At 27.4% G+C, this 15,101-nt stretch overlaps 1 pseudogene across 1 annotated transcript; it reads left to right on the top strand.

Moving 5' to 3' along the window:
• The first annotated feature begins 2,191 nt into the window (after positions 1-2,191).
• LOC114370521 lies at positions 2,192-5,641 on the top strand (annotated as a pseudogene). The gene is made up of 7 exons (XR_003657845.1): positions 2,192-2,325; positions 2,405-2,489; positions 2,630-2,713; positions 2,798-2,837; positions 3,368-3,436; positions 3,560-3,669; positions 5,285-5,641. The product of XR_003657845.1 is annotated as an uncharacterized LOC114370521 (transcript).
• Positions 5,642-15,101: the final 9,460 nt, after the last annotated feature.

The following is a 15,101-nucleotide window of genomic DNA, read 5'->3' on the forward strand; positions in this document are numbered from 1 at the left end:
ATAATTTTTTTGTTGTTTTGGGAGAAGGTAATATTTATTATAATTTTTGGTTTGGGTCAAATAGAAAATATTTTATTTTGAGATGGAGAGAATAATGTTTATATAAACATTAAATGAAATCGTTTGTTATATTCATTAGATATAATAATAATATTAAATATAAAATTTAATGCATTCATATTAAATAAATTAAATATATATAGTACATATAATTTTATTTAATATAGTAGTATTTATATAAACATTAAATGTCATTTATTTTATTTATTAAATGCTAGTAAATATATAATTAATACTCCGTAATATTATTCAATGAATGATATATATGTATTTGATGCTATATTGTTATATATATATATATATATATATATATATATATATATAATTTAATGCATTTGAATTAAATACATTAAATGAAATTATAATATTATTCAATGTTATTAATTATATGTATATATATTTAATGTTATTAAAGTAGTATTTATATAAACATTAAATGAAATTATTTATTATATTCTTTAGATATAATATATAATAATATTATTGTTAAATAAAATATTTATTAGATGTAATATATAGTTCTTCTTCATCATCAAATTAAAATATAATTAAAGTATGTTCAGTCTTATTTACAAAGAAAATCATAGACATTCACTATATAAATGTGTCATCTAAAGAGAGAAGAGGCCACCTAACCTAGGGATGGTGGGTCACTATTTTAAGTGAGAGAGGGTAACTTGTAATGAGGAGGCTTTTTTTAAGTTTGTTAAACTTAAAATGTAATTTGAGATAATTAATACTTGTTAGAAATGTTTTTGTGGATATAGGAAAAACTACAATAATTCTATGTCTTTTGTTATTTCTATTGTTATTTGTGTGTTTTCACATTTTTTTATCTTCATTGTGAAGGTGATTTTTCCAACAAATAACAATTTGAATAGTGACTTTATCTTTGTTATTGATGAATTTACTGCTATCAAATTAATCTTAGTTTTCTGGTTGTGTATTGTTTTCACCAAACATTTCATTCAAAAGATCGAAAGTAGAAAAATTCTACATTTTCTAATTTCAAAGGAAGGTTGCTCGTAATCATGACAAATAAACAATACAAAGTGTGGAAAATCATGTTTTTGTGTATTACATTCTTTGTCGTGGACATGAACGACCTTCCTTTAAAATTAGAAAATGTGGAAATTTTATTACCTTGTGACCTTTCTAATGAATAGTTTTGCAGTAAACAAATACAAAACTAAGGTTAACTCATAGTGGTAAAGTCATCAATGACGATGATGAAGTTACTATTCAAGCTTCTACTTTTTTGGAAAAAAAAATCCTTCATGAATAGTAAAGATAAATGATATGAACACATAAAAATAACAATAGGATAAAATATATTTTTAGTCTCTCTAAAATTTTAAAAGTTTATTTTTAATCCTTCTAAAAAATTTGTTCCTTTTTAATCCTCTAATTTTGAAATGTTCAATTTTAATCTTAATATCTCTCTAAATTATTTTTTATCCTTTTATAAAGTGTTATCTAAAGTATTTTGAAGAGACAAAAAAATTACCAAATTTTTTAAAGAAAGGGACTCAAGACAAACTTTTCAAATTTGAGAGGAATCAACATATTTTATCCCATAACAATACAAATAGAAATGTTTTTACAAATTAGTTAAATATTTATCTGCCAACGTTTGATAGCTTTGGTTTGATTTATTTACCATCTAGTCTATTCAATGTTTTCCCATTGTTTGTTGTTGTGAATTGCAGGAATTTACTTACAAAATTAAAATTAGTCTTTGAAAACAAGTCATGAGAGATACATTTGTTTTACAAATATTTTGTAATTTTTTTTATTAAAGTTATTTATTATTTCTTCAATTTTTAAAATTGTAAATTGTAATATCCTTATATTGGAAATTGTAAATTGTAATATCCTTATACTGTAAATTTTAAATTGTAATATCCTTATATATAGTTTTTATTTTTTAACATGTATAATATCTATAAATTAATTTTTCAATTTTAATATTTTACATTGAAAATCATGAAAAAAATACTGATAAAATTTTCCTATACTAATCATTCGTTTCCATTTGTTAATCCTATACCAAGGATAATCCATACTTGTCAGCATATTTTTCAAGTTAATCATAGATTATATTGAATTGATTTTACTTTAATAAAAATAATAATGGGGAGAGGGAAGCATATGGCCACGTTGATGGGTAAAGCGCCACGAATGCTATACACCGCCCAACACTTCGTCAACAATTCTGTTACGCTTTCGAACAATTTTTTGCAGCAATGGCTTCTCATTCTGCTGGTAATAAATTTTTAACCTAATCATTGCTGCTAAATGCATTCTTCATCCTAACTTAACAGCTCTGATTTGAATTTTGAAGCCACGGAGAGGACTTACAAAGAATCATTCGATTCCGCCGCAAACAAGCTTTACGCTGATCACATAATTCCTCACATTCTGCATCTGTAACCATTTTATTTTTACTACTTCCTTTTTTTTAAACACATTCATGAATTCTCTCTGCTTTGGCTGAACAACTGTTGTATTCATTCATATTGATTGATTGGTGTTGTATTTTCAATTTCAATTTCAATTTCAATTTAAGGTATGGATCGTGTGCAACGTCTCGCGACTTTGAAATCTATGCCGCACATGCTTCATATGAGGATCCACTTATGTGTGCACACGGGTATGCATGTATTTTTGTTTTCTTATTTCTTTTGTTTTTCCCACACATGATTTTAATTCATGCATACATATATACGTAATGCAGGGTGAAACAGATCAAATCAGCGTTCTATACTCTTCCCAAGGTTTTACATTACTCCATTTTTATTCTTGCTTTGGATTCTGCACTGCATCTAAATAGAATACTAATCTTCCCTGAGGAATAGTAGTGGCCTGAAAGTCCTGACATGTAACAAAAACATTAGGCCCTGCTTGAATAAACTCGGCATTGAATCAGAGTCCATTCAAGCTTTTATTTGATCTTTTTTGTACTCATTGAAAGAGAGCATTATATATAAATTGTTGCATAATAGAATTCTGGTATTAACCCTCTTTCAGTGACTATAATGTCACCAAGTTTTGAAGTAACAGAGGAAAAAGCCTTAAGCTTGTATCATGTTAGTGGATTATTAAGCATGTGAATAATTTAACAGTAAGGAGTGCCGTTTTTATTTTCTTTAGAATGGAATTTTTTTTAATATTAGAAGTAGATTAGTTATTACTATATGGCTTATTTAATAATCTATAACATTATCTTATTTCAGGTCTCATTCTTCACTTTTTCTTCTTAATATCTAGCTAATTTCCAACTTCTATTTGTTTCCATATACCTCAGGTATTTAAGGAGTCAAAGATTGTGGAATATAGTATCAAAGAAAATATGGTTTCACCAGGAAAAGGAGAGGTTAGTAAATCTGGTATCACTTAATGTAGAATTTAGCGCTTCAGTTTTTTGTTCTGCTAAAAAGGTTCAAGTGCTTGCTTGATCTCTTACTGGAAGATCCAAATTGATGAATGTTGCATACAGATATTAATTGACAATAAGCAATACTACAAATTCTTGGGGAAGGATATAAATATGGTATCGCTTATCAAGTTGTATATTGAGGAGGGTAAAGTTGTTCGCCATGAGGACTGGTATGCATTAATCTCCTGAACACACTGTTTTCTGCTTTCCATAAAAATAAAAATAAAAATAAAAATACTCAATTTGACATTTTAGGATTATTTTTTACTCTGTACTTTTAATAGTACTGAAAAAAAGGTAATTAATCCTATATTGTCTGAGTGTCATATTTTTGCCACTGAAGAGAATACTTATGGAGTGACTGTTGAATTCAACATTGTTTTATACACAATCTTGCACATCTATTTACTTAGTCATAACGAAACAACTCATACCACCATAAGGCCTTGAGCTCGACTTGAGTTGAATACGTAAGGCTTGAGTTTGGCTCATTACCTGTCATAGGTTTTTTTTAAAGGTTCGGCTCGGCTTATATAAAAGTCTGGCTTGGTCAACGAGCCTATTTAAAAACTTGCTTAAAGAAGTTTTTGATTAATTAATTATTTTAAAACTTAGTAAAATACTAACTAAAAAAAGAAGCTTATAAAATTTCGTATAAGTAATATACAAATCCAAAAATAATTGATAAATAAAATCATATTGAATTCAAGTCGTTAAAACACAAAGTATATCAAAAGAAAATAAAAAGAGCATAATATTAAAAAATGTATGGATTAGGTCCTCAGCCCCAAAACTTACAAATCTATTTTAAGTCCAAGCCCATAAACGAAATAAAATAAAATCTGGACAAAATAAGATAAGATTGGATGAAATAAAATCTGGACGAAATAAAATCTGTATAAGATAAGATTTGATAAAATAAAGTTATTATTATTATTGTTAGTTAAAGAGACCGGCTTGTCAAGCTTAACAAGCTTTTTTTATAGTTTGGGTTTGACCTTTTTATCTAAAAAGACTTTTTAAAAAGCTTGAGCTTGACCTTTATAGTAAACTAGCTGAGCTGAGCCGAGCCTTACATAGGCCGAGTCAAAGACCCTTGTCAAGCTGCTCGGCTCATTTCCACCCCTAACTGCATGCTAGTACGTATACTTGCATTTGCATGTGTGCATGATTGCATGAAGAGAGTCAGCATGTTTTTCCATATAAACTGATTACTGGTGATTTCAAGTAACTCTAGAAGCGATTATGATTTTGTGCTTGTTACAACAATATAAAGCAATCTTGGGCTTTAATATGTAAGGATTATGTCAGGTTATTCTTTGATTTTTAATATGAACTTGATGAATTTACAGCTTAGTACTTGATAATTATAAATTAGAAAAGGATTAGATTTATAAACGCATCTTCACTCTAAGTAGAAGGCAATATCTAATTTGATTTATCAACAAGTATCATTGTCAAGGATTTTACTGAGGTCGTTCGTGTCAAAGAATCTGCTTTATAATTTGTAAACCTAAATTTCCAAATTTAGTGATAGTAAGGGGACTATGTAATAGATTTCACTAAACTAAATGATAGATCATTTTGGTCCCTAGATACTAAAGTCAATATATTGTTCTTTCTATTCTCACCAAAAAAATATTGTTCTTTCTATAACCTAAGAAAAATAAATCCTTACGGCCCAGGCAAATATTTCGTCTGTGTTTCAAAAAGTAAATATTTCTTCTATTCTTTAAATAAACAGTGTACGAAATAATAATTCCTCCAATCCTATATGACTAATAGGTGGGAGAAAAAACCAATTTCAAATAGAGAAACGGTGAAGCTGCCACTGCTTGGTAGAATAGCAGAAATGACTCGCAGGGGATCAATGCTGGCAACACATGTGCTTATGAGGTTTGGGAAGGACCCAAATGTGTGAATAACTAAAATCCATGCAAAATATTGTATCTTTATTATACATGGGCCTGTGTATGATGCTCTTACCTGACGTTGTTTATTCCTTTTTGTGGCTTTGATGAATACTAGAATGCTGTATTTTGTATGGAACAGACTTTGTTGCCAAAACTATATTTAGCAACCTAAAGCATTGAGTATATAAGTTGCCAAAACTATATTATGAAAATTATATGTTGCTTGATATATTTAGCATGATGAGAAATTAAAAAAAAAATGAAGAGAGGAAAATGGAATCCTTGTTAGGTAACTCTGTTTTCCAGAAGCCCCTACTTTGTTTTTTCTATCCTTGTAAGCCTAAAATAAGGAAGGACCTCAAAAAAAAAAAAAATCTTTGTAAGCAGTTTCATATAATCTTTATCTTTTTTCTAGCCATTCTCGTTAAGTTGAATGGCAACATTCCTTTTTGACTGGTCATCTGTGATGTCTCTTAGCCTTTAGAAGATAGATCATTCCTACACAACATTCCCCCCACTAATGATCTAATGGATCCATCTTTGTTTGACCCCAGCTAGTTGAAGGATCCAAGGTCACTGCACAGATGATGCTATGAATGTGTCTGAGAGAGTTGTCCACAATTATACACTGATTATTGGGAGTTCTAGATCCGAGAAATCCCTTACTTTCATGCAAAAAATTCACTTGTAGTAATAGAAAGAAGAGAGAACTGAAAAGAGGGTGGCCTTCTACGCATAAAGGGAACACAGCCATTCAAACTTTATTGTTTTTTCTCTTTCTTTCCTAAAGACTGCAAAAGCTCAAGGTGTGGAAACTTTGTCTCCATGCCAATCTCATATGCCACTATCTCCCTTGCCTCAAAAGTTTGAGGTGTTATGGGTCGTTTTGGGTGACAAAGAACTGCAATATTCAAAGCAAAGAACAAAGGTTGCACTGCCTTTGAAAAGTATCAACATTTTGAATGCTTTTGAGCATTAATGACCCCTAAAAAGAATACAATTAGTGGGGTCATGCTTTTCAATTCTCTTTATCTTTACTTTTCTTCCTTTGTAATGATTTATAGATCATATTTGTAAGATTTAAAGTATCCATAACGACTGGTGGCAATATCTTGGTATCTAAAGAACCTTTTGGCCGTTGGGATGCGTTGTGCAATAAATTTATGACGATAAAATAAAGAAATTCAAGAAAATTAAATAAAATGATCATATTGTACGAAATAGTTCAAATAATTGACATTTGATAAAAGTGATCCCTCCTAACTAATAGTGTTGGTATAATTGAAATTGACTTCAGATTTCTTAAATAAAATTTTGAATTTAAATTTTGTAGGTAGATAAAACATGATTGACAAGTAAAAATCTTTCAATAATTTACATTTATAAAATATTAAAAGTAAAAAAAAATAGTTACAACTTAAGATTAGGTATAATATGACTTTTTCAAGCTATACCAATAAATAGATTCTTTTACTAATTAAGGGTTGCTCGTTTGTTTCCAAGTTTTATTTTGGTTGATATATATTTATTGTAATTATAAAATATCACATCACGTACTCTATTTTCTGTTTTAAAAATATATGGGTCGGACATTCTCGTAGTTATTTTTACTGCATATATTAAAATAATAATAATAAAATTTCTATTCAATGAAAATTCTTTTATAGAACCCATGCAACCTTTGTTAGAAATCGTTCACCCATAAAATAAGATTTATAATCAAGAAAGATCTAAATTGAAAATATTAAACCTCTTATATAAAAGGTTCGAATTGGAGAAACAAAACTGTCCCATTTTTGTTTCTAAGAAGATTCTTTGACATCTAAGGATTAGTTGAGTAATTGTAATTAGATGCTTGTAGTTTAAGGTTGTACAATAATTCTCTAAGTGGATCTTTGTTTGAAGTCCCAACATGCCTCTCTGTTATACCAACTTATTATTCAGAAAAAAAAACGAAAATTGATATAAAAAAATTCTAGAGTCAAAACATGGTTGATACATTTGGAATTAAGTTGTTTCCTTCTTCCCTCGTTTTGTTTCACCTTCATAAATCATAAAAGTATGCTAACCTATGAACTGATCTGGCTACGGCATCCCTTGTATTAGCCAATAATTAACAACACTTTACTAATTAATTATAAGCACAACCAAGTGACTGTATACCGTTTTGCATTATAATAATGATTCATCGTTTATAGCACATTCTTGATGATTTATATAATATTTTATGAAATGGCAGCAGCAGCCTAGCTATAATGGACGGCTTCTTCATAAAACAGCATTTGATACGCATTTTCAAATTTTCTCTTGCTTGATCCTATAAAGATTTAGTCTAGAAAAGACTCTTTTTGCTGTCGGATTGTGTATAATTCATGGGGATTGATTCAATTCTCTGTCCCTCTTCAGCAAAGCAACCTATGTGATGGGATTACTATGTTAACATTGGAATAGCACCGATTAATGTTATAAGCGGAAAATCTAGAAAGAGGATAGTTTTCTTTGACAAAGATATTTATTTGAATATTTGATTTTATCGTCAAGTTTACTTAGTATAGAAAATCAATGTAGATATGGGCAAATTAATAAAGACGTGTGAAAATGATTTTTGCATATTTAAAAACATTAATCACACGAGATTGGCTTTTTGACAAAAGAATTTGTGTTATATCCCACAATCTTGCTCTAATGGGTACGGTGCTCAAGGATATGGATACTATTTAGTGACAAAATATATATATATAAACTGGCCGATTCACTTTTACATAAAATAAATGAATAGTAAGATAGTGGACAACATGCGTATCGGTACATGATAAATAATATATATATATATATTGATAATGGTACTGTATATTAGACTTAAAAAGATATTAATAAAAATATTTATAAGTACATAGGTAAATTTAGTTGTTATAGCACTGGCCCCATACTTTTTTTTATGTCTATACACACCCATATGTATAACATATTATAAAAAGAATTGAAATATTTTTAAATTTCTTTAATTGAGTTCATTGCTACACTTTTAAATGTTATTTTTGGGTTCAACAATTATTTTAATTGATTTTAATATTAAAGCAATCATAATTTACTAGTTTGTAAGAAGAAATGACACATTTTAAAAGATAACATATACTCCATTTGTTTAACATGCAGGAAACGTATTCCAAGTAAAAAAAAAAAAATCTAACAATACAATAAGTTTTTAGAAGAACAGCACATTTTTAACTATTATCGTCTATAATTGATTGAAAACCATATATTTTTTTAGTCTCACTTATTATTAAATTAGTTAATTTATATCCTCATTTTATAGTTTTTAATAAACTTAATTAATAATAAAGTGTGTGTTAAAAGAAGTGTATTGGAGAATGTGTTGCTATCAATCCTCTTCAAGTATAAATATGTAGGTACCAAACCAATTAAATATGATCAATAATGTTAAGTTTAGTGAAAGATGTTAATCTTTCACCACATAACATATGTGTATGAAATGAACATTGTTTTAGATTGAGTTTATCCATATAACATGTCACCAAAATATAAGTGTTGATTAAAGTTAATGTCTAAACATGTGATATGCACTTATGAATAATAGATCATATCTTATCTTGAAGCAAAGTTATTCAATTATTATATCACGATAGAGTAATATTACCTTCTAGATGATCAACTTAGTTCTCTATTAGATAATTAAGTCCACTTGAAGTCTTTTTTTTTTATTAGCATGTTATTGATACGAAGTATTTAATATCTTTGTTTATGACTAATATTCATCAGGAACTTGGTTGTCCATCTCTAGTAAGATTATTTTTCTCCTAATCACATTTTTTTCATCTATAAGACTTAATCTCAAGACCTAATTGAATCCAATACCACTCGGACCAACGACTTGTTGGTATCTCAAGTCTCTATAAACTAACATTATTTTATAAGCTAAAATTTAATATATGAATTGTCACCCTAGTAAAATATTTACTAACTTGAGTGTCAACTTATTCTTATCAGGATATCTTAAACATCAATCTACTTAGAGAATATCAATTAACATCCACCAAAACTCAATTTAAATCAACAATCTACATCAAATGTGATAATCAAAATAAGCAACAATGTTATTTCTAGAGAAAAAAAAATACCATTGATTAGTATTTCAATCGAGATATCAATGTGCAATACGCCTCAAACATGTTAGCTTGGTCTAAATCTTGAAAAGAGCAAACATATTTAGTAAGAACTAAGAACTAATATAAGAGAATTTTAGTGTGTTGCAAATGAATGTTACATTAGACGTGTGGTGTCAATATAATTGAGATCAAATTACTTATTATAATGCTTTTGTATATTATTTTATTTATATAAAAAAATCTTACTTTCACCGTATACATAAATGGTCAAACTTAATTATTTTTCCACTTTTACTGTATACATTTTTCTTTTTATATAAAGGATCAAATAATATAAAGAAAAAACGAAATATAATCTTAACCATTAAAACTTGTACTTATATCAAACTTTTTTCAGGTATTTTAAATTCCCACTCTTTTTAAAGATTATAGAATAATTATGGATTTCATTTTTTTTGTGCTCACTTCCATGCACGAAAAAGGGGGTGATATACTAGCTTTATAAATTATTTGGATTGCCACTTTTTTGGTACTCATTTTTTTTATTGTATTTATTTTTACATAGTTAGCGACCAAATATTTCAGTCGTAAATATTCAATAACATTATCGACAAAATTGGGTGGCAAAATATTGTATATACTACACTATACAGTCGGATTTCTTTAAATATGTTTTTGCTATTGAAATAGGGACCGATGTTACTTTGATATAATTATCGGTTTCTCTCTCCATCGCTGAATTTTTACATTTTAGAATGTGTTTTTTTAATAATAAAAATATCATAATCATAAATTTACATTATCAAATCATATTTATTTTCATAAAGCACTGTGATCACTTAACTAAATTTATTTAATTTAATTTAAATTTAAATTATAATTATTTTTATTTAATTAATCATATTCCATTCCTTCGAATTATAATAAGTAATTAAATGTTTATATTTCATATTCCGACCCTTATAAACAACTGTTTTCTTTCTTTCTTTCTATATATATATATATATATATATATATATATATATATATTGGTGGCAAAATAAGCAAAAGGGAAAGAAGGCACCTATTATTGCTGCCAGAAACAGAACGCATGCTATCATTGTTCCCCAATACTTCAGTGGAAATACTCTAAGCAACTTCACCTTTTTCAATTGAAATTGGCTATTTAAGATGAATATAATAATAATAATAATAATAATAATCACATTCAAAGCATTTTTAGAGTGAGAAGATAATTGTTCATTATATAGCATACCAAATGTTTGCGTTTATAATGTCTTACATTGAACGTGTAGGCCAGCGAGAAGTGGTGATTATTTGAATATGAACAAAATATTTTTTAAGAAAAATATGATTAAATAAATTATTTCTTTAAAGTAGGACTAAAAATTAATATATCTTGTTTATCTCCACGCAAAATTTCATTTATGAAGTTTATGTAAATTAAAGATAAGAAAATAGTTTCTATTGAAGATAGTTTCCATTATGCTAAATTGAAAAGAAAAGTTACACAATCTTTTCAAAAAGGAGCCGTAGGTGTCTTGTAAGTTAGGGAAGGCACATATTAATTCACAGATTATTTTTTTTTTCTACTAATGAAAGGCCAATGTAATTTTTGTCTCCTTCTTTGCATCTTTTAGTGCATAAAGGATCAACTTATACCTATCTTTAAAAGCCTTTGACACTTTGCTAGCAATACTTTGGGTCACTTCAGTTTGGTTATAACTTTTCTTTTCCTATTTACTTTCTTTGAAGGAAAAAGAAACAAGGAAAATAAAAAAATGAATTATTTTTTTATGCTTACGTAGTTATATATAACTTAAAGGGTAGGTTATATTGTTTAAAAAGAGAGTATAAAAGGTGTAAGTTTTATTCTGCCCAACCAGCATAGCAGCTAGCAACATACTGGCAGAAGAAACTGTTTACTCAAAATTTTTAAAAATAAGTAGTTTTTTTATTGATTATATAATATTTATCTTTTTGGAGGAGTTTAAAAGAAAAAAAATTGGCAAAAATATTTGACACATATAAGCAAACAATTAATTATTTAAAATATTATTAATACATAGCTTTTAAATATATTCAGCTAAATTAAATGAGAACTATGATACCAATTAGGTTGATTTGAATAAAACAAAGTTTGAATTTCATTAGATAAAGTCTCAAATTTAAGTTTTTTTTATGAAAAAATGTTATTAATAAGAGGAAAAAAAACTCAACTAATGATAATCAATCAAAATTTTCAGTAAAAATTAAAATAATTATCAACAAAGTCAATAAATACTTGAAACCTTAAAGAAAAAATAGAATTAGAGAATTTTTTTTCTAAAAGAAATCTTGGTTAGTATTTTCAGCAAAAGAGTTCTTGAAAAAAAATAAAAACGAAGCTGAGTACACATAAAAAGTTTAAATCATGGAATAATTCACAATTTTGTCAGGTATAAAAGCTATGGCAACTTTAAACAAGTGGCATATATTTTGTTATATGGTTGGTATTTGATAGTTAAAAGATTTTCCCTCCATTTTTGAGGTGAGATTACTATGACTGTGACAATTGAAAGGAATAAAATAGCATTCTCTTTAGAGTCATAGGAAACTAGCTCGTATAGAATTCCAAGCAGAACATTGGAATGTATGTACCGTGATGCTTCTCAATGATATTCACACTTGATTCTGCGAGTTCCCTTGGTTTTTAACCTCCACCATTTATTTGAACCTTTTGACAACTTGTTTTTCCTTTGCACAATGCTTACGCTATGAATAATTCTTTTATCCACCTTTTCGAGATCTTTAATTTTTTTCATCTTTAATTCTGAAGTCTTATTTCCCTACAAATGTACTTGAATTGTATTTGCAAAAAAACACCTGATATGTTTGATAAAATTAGGTTAGGTTGAAAAATAAGTTTATCAAATTAAAAGTGTTTGATAATATTAACTGTTAGAGTAACTAAAAAATATAAAATGACAAAAAAATAATAATATCATGATTTATTTAAAAAAGATAATAATGAAATCAATAAATATATATATCAAAGATAAAAATGAAAGAAAATATAAAAAAGTTAAAAATTAAAAATTAACATTTAAAAAAATATTATTTTAAGTAATGTTTCAATATATGCTAAAAACTATTAAAAAATTATTAAAAAAATTTGTTTATCGAACAATCTAACAAACTTTTTAACTAATAAAATAAAATTAAAAACTAACTGAAATATTTTCTAAAACATATTTATATTTGACGCTTTTTTTAGTAGCGATATATTTAAATGAGAAACATGATCACAATGATTTTTAATGCAATATGAATAAACCAAAATTATGTCACCAACATGCATTAACCAGTTTTAATTAATTTAAAACTATATATAAGTATATACAAGAAATATAGATCATATCATGTAACAACAAAGTTCAGACACCCGTTAAACATATTATTAAGGGTTTGATTTGTAACCATATGAATGAAGAAATTTTTATTAAAAGAGGCAAAACTTACGTTGGTAATTTTTATATCTCGAAAGAAATTAATCTCCAATTAGTTGTTGTGGTGCATGAGTACGTGAACAAAATTATAATAAATCAATTGGCTCAAAGAGGGAAAAAATAGAAGAGAAAAAAAGTAAATATAATAAAATAATATGTATGTGCTATGAAAAAGGAAAGCATTTGCACTGTGCGAATATTCAAAATTTCAAAAGTCTAAATTATCATTTTATTTAAAAAAACCACGTTCATACACAGTCTATTAAAAACCATGTTCATACATAGTCTATTACATTAGCTGCTATACCTTGACCACTTTTTTGCTAAAGAGAAAATGACGAAGAGGGACTCGCTATCATCCTAATGTCATTAAAAAATTGTGCGTTTTGCTTTCAGCTCGAATGCAAGCAAATATGACATGTCCCACTTCAGTACAAATTCTGCTATCTGTAATTAAAGATAATGTAAAAGTAATTTTTAATTTTTAATTGTATTAACTAAAACATTATAAAACGATGTTTTAATTCTCATTACCCTTATTGATGCTTATAAAATAAAACAGTTTATTTAATTCTCGTTACCTTTATTGCTATTGTTTACCTAGCTCCACACATAGTTCAATTAATAAATTAAATTGATGTAAACTAACGGTAAAGAATTAATAGCTTTTGCATATAATGATAGTTTAGAATATTGCATAATTTAGAGTCAGCTTATAAGATGCTAGACCTTGAAACATTGAAAAGATAGGTTAAACAATCTTTTCGAAAGGAGGCCGTAGGTTTCTTGTAAGTTGAGGAAGGCACATTTGAATGCATATATTTTTTTTTAGAAAGGTCCATTTAATTCATGTCCACTTCTTTGCATCTTTTAGAGCATTAAGGATCAACTTATGTCTGTCTTTAAAAGCCTCAATTTGACACTTTGCTAACAATTTAGGCTATTAATAATGATATATCATGTTAGTAACATGTTTAGCAAACCAATGAAAATAACCTAAATTATAACTTGTAATATGATTGATTAACTTATAAGTTTGTTTGTCAGCAAAGGCTTTCGAGTGAAAATCCATTTAATTACACAAAATGTTTGAAACAAATTAAAAGCTTTTAAAGTACTCCCCCCAATTCATGATAAAACGATTTTGAAACAAAAAGCTTTTGAAAACTTTGTTTTTACTTTAAATTGCAGAATGCTTACGCTATGAATAATTCTTTCATCCACACCTTTTCAAAACCTTTAACCTTAATTTCTTTTAACAGTATTTGAGCTTATCAACTTGGACAACCTCATACCACCTTAATGCTTGACTGCTTGTACTCATTAATTACAAGTAAAACATCCCTTAACAAGACATATATAATACACAAGACCAAAATCAATTACACATCGTGTACATAGTTTATATATATACTTTTCAAACACCTCCTATAGGTGATCATCTCCACTCTAGGGAGATTGTCAGTTTAATTACGCATGCAATCTTATTATTTTAATCGCAAGATGAAGTAAACAAGTTCGCGGAGCAAAATGTGAGTTTATTAATACTTATTTTTTTTATCATATTATATTACCATTATACATACATTTTATTTTATCTTTTTAGATACTAAATATAGGATAAATTGGTCCATACATCCTTTTCTCTCAAAATATTGGAGATTCACATTTTGATTTGAAGGAGATGTATGTATGAGTAAAGCTGAAATAAATAGTAGGCTGTCCTGACAAGGAATTGTATGAATGCCAAGCATTTGTGACTGCCAAAGTCCTGTTTCAGAAACAGAAGGCCTGTAATTTTCCAGTTGTTTTTCTCAAAGAAAACAGAAAAATTGGATCCCATATTGAAAGTGATCTAAAATATATATACTTGCTTTCCTCTTTTTGCTTCATTTTCCTTTATTTTTTAATGCTAGAATATATTATTACTTTTTCCCTATAATTATGGTAGAAGTTTGAGTCTTGTTTTCCGGGTATTGGAAGTTTATGTTTTATAATCTTTAATTTTTGTTTCCATAATAAAAATATAGGGGAAACAAAAGACAAGACAAAAGGATTATGACAATTTTAAGTA

Source organism: Glycine soja, chromosome 10 (assembly GCF_004193775.1).
Source record: "Glycine soja cultivar W05 chromosome 10, ASM419377v2, whole genome shotgun sequence".
NCBI classification, from domain to species: Eukaryota; Viridiplantae; Streptophyta; class Magnoliopsida; order Fabales; family Fabaceae; genus Glycine; species Glycine soja.